This window comes from Nothobranchius furzeri, unplaced genomic scaffold (assembly GCF_043380555.1).
Source record: "Nothobranchius furzeri strain GRZ-AD unplaced genomic scaffold, NfurGRZ-RIMD1 Scf257, whole genome shotgun sequence".
NCBI lineage: Eukaryota > Metazoa > Chordata > Actinopteri > Cyprinodontiformes > Nothobranchiidae > Nothobranchius > Nothobranchius furzeri.
This window is the reverse complement of record NW_027223273.1, coordinates 17,501-25,000: the sequence shown is the minus strand read 5'-3', so window position 1 is coordinate 25,000 and position 7,500 is coordinate 17,501.

The window sequence follows — 7,500 nt, the reverse complement described above, 5'->3', positions numbered from 1 at the left end:
GGGGTGGAGGAGCTGCAGCCAGCGTCCAGCAGCTGATGGTGGGGTGGAGGAGCTGCAGCCAGCGTCCAGCAGCTGATGGTGGGGTGGAGGAGCTGCAGCCAGCGTCCAGCAGCTGATGGTTGGGTGGAGGAGCAGCAGCCAGCCTCCAGCAGCTGATGGCGGGGTGGAGGAGCTGCAGCCAGCCTCCAGCAGCCAGCCTCCAGCTAGTGATGGCGGGGTGGAGAAGCAGGCAGCCTCCATCAGCTGATGGCGGGGTGGAGGAGCAGAAGCCAGCCTCCAGCTGGTGATGGCGGGGTGCAGGAGCTGCAGGCAGCCTCCAGCAGCTGATGGCGGGGTGCAGGAGCTGCAGCCAGCGTCCAGCAGCTGATGGTGGGGTGGAGGAGCTGCAGCCAGCCTCCAGCAGCCAGCCTCCAGCTAGTGATGGCGGGGTGGAGAAGCAGGCAGCCTCCATCAGCTGATGGCGGGGTGTAGGAGCAGAAGCCAGCCTCCAGCTGGTGATGGCGGGGTGCAGGAGCTGCAGGCAGCCTCCAGCAGCTGATGGCGGGGTGCAGGAGCTGCAGGCAGCCTCCAGCAGCTGATGGCGGGGTGGAGGAGCTGCAGCCAGCGTCCAGCAGCTGATGGTGGGGTGGAGGAGCTGCAGCCAGCGTCCAGCAGCTGATGGTTGGGTGGAGGAGCAGCAGCCAGCCTCCAGCAGCTGATGGCGGGGTGCAGGAGCAGCAGCCAGCCTCCAGCAGCTGATGGCGGGGTGGAGGAGCTGCAGCCAGCCTCCAGCAGCCAGCCTCCAGCTAGTGATGGCGGGGTGGAGAAGCAGGCAGCCTCCATCAGCTGATGGCGGGGTGGAGGAGCAGAAGCCAGCCTCCAGCAGCTGATGGCGGGGTGCAGGAGCTGCAGCCAGCGTCCAGCAGCTGATGGTGGGGTGGAGGAGCTGCAGCCAGCCTCCAGCAGCCAGCCTCCAGCAGCTGATGGCGGGGTGCAGGAGCAGCAGCCAGCCTCCAGCAGCTGATGGCGGGGTGGAGGAGCAGCAGCCAGCCTCCAGCAGCCAGCCTCCAGCTGCTGATGGCGGGGTGGAGGAACAGAAGCCTCCAGCAGCTGATGGCAGGGTGCAGGAGCAGCAGCCAGCCTCCAGCTGGTGATGGCGGGGTGGAGGAGCTGAAACCTGGGTCGGACCTGGTCTGCAGCAGGGCCCATTACCACTCAGAAGCTGATGGCAGTGTGTGTTTAGGTCCCTGCGGGGTGGATGAGCTGAAACCTGGGTCAGACTTGGTGTGCAGCAGGGCTCAGCACCCTCCAGAAGCCGATGACAGTGTGTCTTTAACTCCCTGCCTGGTGGGAGAGCTGAAAGCTGGGTCGGACCTGGTCTTTAGCAGAGCTCAGCAGCCTCCAGAAGCTGATGGCAGTGTGTGTTTCATCCCCTGCGGGGTGGGAGAGCTGAAACGTGGGTCGGACCTGGTCTGCAGCAGGGCCCATCACCATCCAGAAGCTGACGGCGGTGTGTGTTTAAGTCCCTGCGGGGTGGGAGAGCCATAACCTGGGTCGGACCTGGTCTGCAGCAGAGCTCAGCAGCCTCCAGAACCTGATGGCAGTGTGTCTTTAATCCACTGCGGGGTGCAGGAGCTGAAACCTGGGTCGGACCTGGTCTGCAGCAGGGCTCAGCAGCCAGCAGAAGGTGATGGCAGTGTGTGTTTAGTTCCCTGCGGGGTGCAGGAGCTGAAACCTGGGTCGGACCTGGTCTGCAGCAGAGCTCAGCAGCCAGCAGAAGCTGATGGCAGTGTGTGTTTAATTCCCTGCCTGGTGGGAGAGCTGTAACCCGGGTCGGACTTGGTCTGCAGCAGGGCCCATCACCATCCAGAAGCTGATGGCAGTGTGTCTTTAATTCCCTGCGGGGTGGAGGAGCAGAAACCTGGGTCGGACCTGGTCTATAGCAGAGCTCAGCAGCCTCCAGCAGCTGATGGCAGTGTGTGTTTAAGTCCCTGCCTGGTGTGAGAGCTGAAACCTGGGTCGGACCTGGTCTATAGCAGAGCTCAGCAGCCTCCAGCAGCTGATGGCTGCGTGTGTTTAAGTCCCTGCGGGGTGCAGGAGCTGAAACCTGGGTCGGACCTGGTCTATGGCAGAGCTCAGCAGCCTCCAGAAGCTGATGGCAGCGTGCCTCTAAGTCCCTGCCTGGTGGGAGAGCTGAAACCTGGGTCGGACCTGGTCTATAGCAGAGCTCAGCAGCCTCCAGCAGCTGATGGCTGCGTGTGTTTAAGTCCCTGCGGGGTGCAGGAGCTGAAACCTGGGTCGGACCTGGTCTATGGCAGAGCTCAGCAGCCTCCAGAAGCTGATGGCAGCGTGCCTCTAAGTCCCTGCCTGGTGGGAGAGCTGAAACCTGGGTCGGACATGGTCTGCAGCAGGGCTCGGCAGCCTCCAGAAGCTGATGGCAGTGTGTGTTTAAGTCCCTGCCTGGTAGGAGAGCTGAAACCTGGGTCGGACCTGGTCTATAGAAGAGCTCAGCAGCCTCCAGCAGCTGATTGCAGTGTGTGTTTAAGTCCCTGCCTGGTGGGAGAGCTGATATCCGGGTCGGACCTGGTCCACAGCAGGGCCCATCACCCTCCAGAAGCTGGTGGCAGTGTGTGTTTAAGTCCCTGCGGGGTGCAGGAGCTGAAAGCTGGGTCGGACCTGGTCTGCAGCAGAGCTCAGCAGCCTCCAGTTGCTGATGGCAGTGTGTGTTTAAGTCCCTGCCTGGTGGGAGAGCTGAAACCTGGGTCGGACCTGGTCTATAGCAGAGCTCAGCAGCCTCCAGCTGCTGATGGCGTGGTGGAGGAGCAGCAGCAGCAGCAGCCAGCCTCCAGCAGCCAGCCAGCCCCCAGCAGCTGATGGCGGGGTGGAGGAGCGGAAGCCAGCCTCCAGCAGCTTATGGCGGGGTGGAGGAGCTGAAACCTGGGTCGGACCTGGTCTATAGTAGAGCTCCGCAGCCTCCAGACGCTGATGGCGGTGTGTCTTTAAGACCCTGCCTGGTGGGAGAGCTGAAACCTGGGTCGGACCTGGTCTGTAACAGAGCTCAGCAGCCTCCAGAAGCTGATGGCAGTGTGTGTTTAGTTCCCTGCGGGGTGGAGGAGCAGAAACCTGGGTCGCACCTGGTCTATAGAAGAGCTCAGCAGCCTCCAGAAGCTGATATCAGTGTGTGTTTAAGTCCCTGCGGGGTGGGAGAGCTGAGACCTGGGTCGGACCTGGTCTGCAGCAGGGCTCAGCAGCCTCCAGAAGCTGACGGCAGTGTGTGTTTAAGTCCCTGCCTGGTGTGAGAGCTGAAACCTGGGTCGGACCTGGTCTATAGCAGAGCTCAGCAGCCTCCAGCAGCTGATGGCTGCGTGTGTTTAAGTCCCTGCGGGGTGCAGGAGCTGAAACCTGGGTCGGACCTGGTCTATGGCAGAGCTCAGCAGCCTCCAGCAGCTGATGGCAGTGTGTGTTTAAGTCCCTGCCTGGTGGGAGAGCTGAAACCTGGGTCGGACCTGGTCTATAGCAGAGCTCAGCAGCCTCCAGCAGCTGATGGCAGTGTGTGTTTGATCCCCTGCGGGGTGGGAGAGCTGAAACTTGGGTCGGACCTGGTCTGCATCAGGGCTCAGCAGCCTCCAGAATCCGATGGCAGTGTGGGTTTAAGTCCATGCGGGGTGCAGGAGCAGAAACCTGGGTCGGACCTGGTCTATAGCAGGCCTCAGCAGCATCGAGAAGCTGATGGCAGTGTGTCTTTAATTCCCTGCGGGGTGGGAGAGCTGTAACCTGGGTCGGACCTGGCCTGCAGCGGAGCTCAGCAGCCTCCAGAAGCTGATGGCAGTGTGTCTTTAATTCCCTGCGGGGTTGAGGAGCAGAAACCTGGGTCGGACCTGGTCTGCAGCAGGGCCCATCACCATCCAGAAGCTGATGGCTGTGTGTGTTTAAGTCCCAGGGGGGTGGGAGAGCCATAACCTGGGTCGGACCTGGTCTGCAGCAGGGCTCAGCAGCCTCCAGTTGCAGATGGCAGTGTGTGTTTAGTTCCCTGCGGGGTGCAGGAGCTGAAACCTGGGTCGGACCTGGTCTATAGCAGAGCTCAGCAGCCTCCAGAAGCTGATGGCAGTGTGTCTTCAATTCCCTGCGGGGTGCAGGAGCTGATACCTGGGTCGGACCTGGTCTGCAGCAGGGCCCATCACCATCCAGACGCTGATGGCAGTGTGTGTTTAAGTCCTAGTGGGCTGCAGGAGCTGAAACCTGGGTCGGACCTGCTCTATAGTAGAGCTCAGCAGCCTCCAGAAGCTGATGGCAGTGTGTCTTTAAGTCCCTGCGGGGTGGGATAGCTGAAACCTGGGTCGGACCTGGTCTGCAGCAGGGCCCATCACCCTCCAGAAGCTGTTGGCAGTGTGTCTTCCATTCCTAGTGGGGCAGGGGAGCAAAGACCTGGGCAGAGGAGCGCCTGTCTGCATCCGATCCGGCCCCTCAGCAGCCCGCCGTGAGCCTTAGAGAACCCCCCCCCCCCCCCCCCCCCCCCCAGCGGGCTCCAGGAACCGGGCCCTGCGTCGGACCCAGCTCAGGCAGGCCCTCCCTCGGGCCCTGCAGCAGGTGGCCCCGTCTATGCAGTCGAAAACCCCGCGAAAATCGGTGTAGAAACGTCCGAGAGGCGTGGTGCGGTTCCCCCGGCCGGTACCGGGTCCGGACCGGTCCGGAAGTCCACCCAGAACACTGCCTGGGGCTTCTGGGCGGCTCCCCAGGCGCAGGCAGTCGAAAACCGCGTGAAAATCGGTTCAGAATTGACAAAACGGCGACCTCGTCGCTCCAAAAACTAAGTCCAAACTAAGCCTTTCGCTTATCGCTTAACGCTTAAGGCGGTCGGCCTTATGGCCAGTAAATGAAAAGTGCCTGCGCCCCTGGAGGTTTTGGAAGGTGCGAGCGATGACCATGCTCGGGTTAGTAGGTGAGGCCATCGGAAAACCAGCGTGAGTTGGCGGGTTTGGGTGGCAATCTATTCCAGGCAGAGTCGACTATCTCTGGGCATCAATTTTGGGATTTTTCCGGCTCTGGTTCTGGGAGAAACGCAGGGGCAAAGTGCACGAGCCGCGGCCGATTTTGGTGGCCTGTCCCTGGGCACAAAGTCTGAGGAGTGTGGGCCTGGTTCTCCGAAAAATACCAGTCTGCTGGAGCTCACTCCCATGGCTCCAGGGGGCACGGCACACCCCCCGGTAGCCGACCAAAGTGATCTACTCGGGCCAGACTCGGACCCACGACCCGGGGTGAGAACCACAACTACTGGTCATCCTTTTGACCTCCAGGGGGCGCGGCAGAGCCTCCCCAGTCCGACGCAAGTGCCCCACTTGGGCCATACTCAGACCCACGGCCCGGGGCGAGAACCACAACTACTGGTCATCCTTTAGACCTCCAGGGGGCCCGGCACAGCCTCCCTAGACCGACACAAGTGCTCCACTTTGGCTGTACTCTGACCCAAGTCCCGGTGCGAGAACCACAACTACTGGTCATCCTTTAGACCTCCAGGGGGCCCGGCACAGCCTCCCTAGGCCGACACAAGTGCTCCACTTGGGCTATACTCTGACCCAAGTCCCGGGGCGAGAACCACAACTACTGGTCATCCTTTTGACCTCATGGTCATCCTTTAGACCTCCGGGGGGCACGGCACAGCCTCCCTAGTCCGACACAAGTGCTCCACTTGGGCTATACTCTGACCCAAGTCCCGGGGCGAGAACCACAACTACTGGTCATCCTTTAGACCTCCAGGGGGCACGGCACACCCCCCGGTAGCCGACCAAAGTGCTCTACTCGGGCCAGACTCGGACCCACGACCCGGGGTGAGAACCACAACTACTGGTCATCCTTTAGACCTCCAGGGGGCACGGCACAGCCTCCCTAGTCTGACACAAGTGCTCCACTTGGGCTATACTCGGACCCACGACCCGGGGTGAGAACCACAACTACTGGTCATCCTTTAGACCTCCAGGGGGCACGGCACAGCCTCCCTAGTCCGACACAAGTGCTCCACTTGGGCTATACTCGGACCCAAGTCCCGGGGCGAGAACCACAACTACTGGTCATCCTTTAGACCTCCAGGGGGCACGGCACACCCCCCGGTAGCCGACCAAAGTGCTCTACTCGGGCCAGACTCGGACCCACGACCCGGGGTGAGAACCACAACTACTGGTCATCCTTTAGACCTCCAGGGGGCACGGCACAGCCTCCCTAGTCCGACACAAGTGCTCCACTTGGGCTATACTCGGACCCACGACCCGGGGTGAGAACCACAACTACTGGTCATCCTTTAGACCTCCAGGGGGCACGGCACAGCCTCCCTAGTCCGACACAAGTGCTCCACTTGGGCTATACTCGGACCCAAGTCCCGGGGCGAGAACCACAACTACTGGTCATCCTTTAGACCTCCAGGGGGCCCGGCACAGCCTCCCTAGTCCGACACAAGTGCTCCACTTGGGCTATACTCTGACCCAAGTCCCGGGGCGAGAACCACAACTAATGGTCATCCTTTAGACCTCCAGTGGGGCCCGGCACAGCCTCCCTAGGCCGACACAAGTGCTCCACTTGGGCTATACTCTGACCCAAGTCCCGGGGCGAGAACCACAACTAATGGTCATCCTTTAGACCTCCAGGGGGCCCGGCACAGCCTCCCTAGACCGACACAAGTGCTCCACTTGGGCTAAACTCTGACCCAAGTCCCGGGGCGAGAACCACAACTACTGGTCATCCTTTAGACCTCCAGGGGGCACGGCACAGCCTCCCTAGTCCGACACAAGTGCTCCACTTGGGCTATACTCTGACCCAAGTCCCGGGGCGAGAACCACAACTACTGGTCATCCTTTAGACCTCCAGGGGGCACGGCACAGCCTCCCTAGTCCGACACAAGTGCTCCACTTGGGCTATACTCGGACCCACGACCCGGGGCGAGAACCACAACTACTGGTCATCCTTTAGACCTCCAGGGGGCACGGCACAGCCTCCCTAGTCCGACACAAGTGCTCCACTTGGGCTATACTCTGACCCAAGTCCCGGGGCGAGAACCACAACTACTGGTCATCCTTTAGACCTCCAGGGGGCACGGCACAGCCTCCCTAGTCCGACACAAGTGCTCCACTTGGGCTATTCTCTGACCCAAGTCCCGGGGCGAGAACCACAACTACTGGTCATCCTTTAGACCTCCAGGGGGCACGGCACACCCCCCGGTAGCCGACCAAAGTGCTCTACTCGGGCCAGACTCGGACCCACGACCCGGGGTGAGAACCACAACTACTGGTCATCCTTTAGACCTCCAGGGGGCACGGCACAGCCTCCCTAGTCTGACACAAGTGCTCCACTTGGGCTATACTCGGACCCACGACCCGGGGTGAGAACCACAACTACTGGTCATCCTTTAGACCTCCAGGGGGCACGGCACAGCCTCCCTAGTCCGACACAAGTGCTCCACTTGGGCTATACTCGGACCCAAGTCCCGGGGCGAGAACCACAACTACTGGTCATCCTTTAGACCTCCAGGGGGCA